The 3,417-nt window shown below is 40.3% G+C and overlaps 1 pseudogene across 1 annotated transcript; it reads right to left on the bottom strand.

Moving 5' to 3' along the window:
• Window positions 1-1,966: 1,966 nt before the first annotated feature.
• LOC308509433 (uncharacterized protein C19orf85-like) lies at window positions 1,967-2,606 on the bottom strand (annotated as a pseudogene). Its single transcript has one exon. The product of its transcript is annotated as an uncharacterized protein C19orf85-like (transcript).
• Window positions 2,607-3,417: the final 811 nt, after the last annotated feature.

The raw sequence follows: 3,417 nt of genomic DNA, 5'->3' as shown, positions 1-3,417 counted from the left end.
GTAATATGACAATTTTAACTACATTGATTTTTCTATCAACGAACACAAAATATTTTCTATTTCTTTGTGTCTCCTTCAATTCCTTTTAATAATGTCTTGTAGTTTTCAGTGTATAGGTCCTTCACATCCTTTGCTAAGTTTATTCCTAGGTATTTTATTCATTTAGTTGCAATTGCAAAAGGAATTGTTTTTTTTTCTGAAATTTTATTGTTAGTATATAGGAATGCAATGGATTTTTGTGCATTGATTTTGTATCCTACATCTCTACTGTATTTGTTTATTGTTTCTAATAGTTGTTTGGTGGAGTCTTTATGGTTTTCTATATAAAGAATCATGTCGTCTGCAAAAAGTGACAATTATACTACTTCATTCTCAATTTGGATGCCTTTTATTTCTTTCTCTTGCCTGATTGCTATGGCGAGGACTTCCAGTACTATGTTGAATAACAGTGGTGACAGGACCATCCTTGTCATGTTCCTGATCTTAGAGGAAAAGCTTTCAGTTTTTCACCATTGAGTATGGACATTAGCTGAGAGTTTGTCATATCTGGCCTTTATTATGTTAAGATACTTTTCTTCTATATTCATTTTATTGAGTGTTTTAATCATAAATGGCTGTTGTATCTTGTCAAATGCTTTTTCTGCATCTGTTTATATAATCATATGATTTATATCCTTTATTTTGTTTATGTGGTGTATCACATTGATGCATTTGCATATGTTGAACCATCCTTGTGCCCCTTGAAGGAACCCCATTTGATCATAATGTATAATCTTTTTAATGTATTGTTGTATTTGATTTGCTAGTATTTTCTTTAGGACTTTTTGTGCCTGTATTCATTAAAGGTAATTCATTAAATGTCTGCAATTTTCTTTTATTGTGTCATCCTTACCAGGTTTTGGTATCATAAAATGAAGTATTCCCTCTGCTTCAATTTTTTGGAAGAGTTTGATGAGGTGTTAGATCCTCTTTGAATGTTTGGTAGAATTCACTAGTGAAGCCATGTGGTCCTGGAGTATTGCTTTTGGGGAGGTTCTTTTAATTTCCTTACTGTGGATCAATCTATTTAGATTTTCCAGTTCTTCATGATTCAGTCTAGGAAGGTTTTATATATATATATATATATATATATATATATATATATATATATATATATATATATATGAACTTGTCCATTTCTTCTAGGTTATTGAATTTGGAGGCATATAGTCTTTTATAGTATTCTTGTATGACTCTTTGTATTTCTGTCGTATCCATCATAACTTCTTTTTCATTTCTGACTTTGTTTACTTGTATCTTTTTTCTCTTTTCCTTAGTGAGTCTAGCCAGGGGTTTGTCAATTCTATTAATCTGTTCAAAGAACCAGCTCTTGGTTGCATTACTTTTTCCTATTATCTTTTTGTTCTCTAGTTCATTTAATTCTGCTCTAATTTTTATTGTTTCCTTCCCTCTGCTGACTTTGGGTTTAATTTGTTCTTCTTTTTCTAGTTCTTTAAGATGTAATGTTAGGTTGTTTTTTGGGATTTGTCTTGTTTCTTGAGATAGGCCTGTAATGATATAAATTTCTCTTGTAATACTGCCTTCGTGGTATCCCAATAATTTTGATATGATGTATCAAATACAATGCATTCTCATTTGTTTTTATGTATCTTTTTTTTAAGAGCTCTTGTCTGTTTTATTCAGTGCTGATATATCTTTGGGAATAAATGAGACCAGACCAGACATTAGGAAGAGGTGAACCAAGGTGAAAGGGGGCTAGAATGAGGACTATGAAGTGATGGGGCTAGGTAGGGAGAAGGTGGGGGAAGGACAGATTAGGGGGTCCCCTGGAAGATGCAGAGGTGAGGCTGTGGTCTAAGCTGGGAATCTGGGTCATTTTCTAGGGGTTACCAGGTGGGGATGGCGGCATCCTGGGGGGTAGAGGGCTGGAGAGCTGTCATAGGGGGGCCTCTAGTTTTCCAGGGGCCTAGGCTGGGTTGTGATTGGGTGTCATGGGGGGGCAGGTCCCCCAGCCCTCAGGGATACTGTGAGAATGGCAGTCACAAGTCACCTCCCACCTGCCCACCCAGTTCCCCTCAGGAGGCAAGAGTTTGTCTCCTCCCCTCAAGGCATATGGGGTTAAGGGCGGGGGGATCATAGAAATGTGAGGCCCGGCTGAGGGACAGCTGGGACAGGTCATATGGCACTGAGAGACACTCTGGGGTGAGTGCAATGTCATCAAAGAGGTCGAGGGTGGAGGCATCCAGGGCAGTGGGGTTCAGGCTGGGGCTGGCATGGGGTGCCTCTGTGGGGGCCACAGCACGGGCCACCCCTAGGAAGGGTGATGGAGGCGGCAGGGGTGGGCTTTGGGGCGGAGGTCTTTGGGGAGGCTCTTCTTGGGACAGGATGGACAGGGCCAAGCTCTGGGTGGCAGCCTCAGTCTTGGCAAACTGCCTGCATATCTGGTTGTGCAAGAACCTCCTGTGGTTGGGCTTCCTTTTGGGGGGCCTGGTCCGCTGTGGATGCAGGGCGCACAGCACGTGGGCAGCCGCTCCACTTACGAAGGCACACAGTTCCCCGGGGCTGGGCTCGGATACTCCAGGGGCTGCAGGAGCCCCGGGGTGCATGTCTGGGGTGATCTAGAGGTAACTTTCCACAATATTCCTGCTGATCAGAAAGCACTCCTCCAAATCTGTGAGGAGAGTGGGGCAGCCAGGGCTAGGGGCTCAGGGCTGGGGAAGGGGATAAGGAAGGATGGTCTTTGCAAGGGGCGGATGGACTATGGAGGTGAAGGCACAGGCTGGGTTGCGGGAGGTAGCTATCTTTTGATGTCTTCTTTTATTTCTTCTTTGACCCAGTCATTCTTTAGTAGTATGTTATTTAATCTCTATGTATTTGTGATTTTCCCCACTTTCTTTTGCAGTCGATATCCGATTTCAAAGCATTGTGGTCAGATAATATGTTTCGTATTATTTCAATCTACTTAAATTTGTTGAGTCTAGTTTTGTGTCCCAACATATGTTCCATCCTGAGACTGTTCCATGTACACTAGAGAAGAACGCGTAAATGGTGTTCTGGGATGAAAGGATCTGTAAATATCCATTATATCTAATTAGGTATTGTTCTAATGTGTCATTTAAGACTGATATTTCCTTATTGTTTTTCTGTTTGGATGATCTATCCATAACTATCAATGGCATATTGGCCTATTATGATTGTGTTTTTGTCCGTTTCTACCTTTAGTTCTGTTAGTAGGTACTTTATATACTTTGGTGCACCCTGATTGAGAGCATACACTGAGGATGCCAAAAAAATATATGCACATGACTTGTATTCATCTTTAGCTATTGGTATATATATGTGTGTGTGTGTGTGTATATATACATATATATATGTGTCTGTATCTATGTATAAATTTTATCAGTATGTTTCTTCAGG

This window comes from Rhinolophus hipposideros, assembly GCF_964194185.1.
Source record: "Rhinolophus hipposideros genome assembly, chromosome: 16".
NCBI lineage: Eukaryota > Metazoa > Chordata > Mammalia > Chiroptera > Rhinolophidae > Rhinolophus > Rhinolophus hipposideros.
This window is presented reverse-complemented; position numbering and strand designations above follow the sequence as displayed.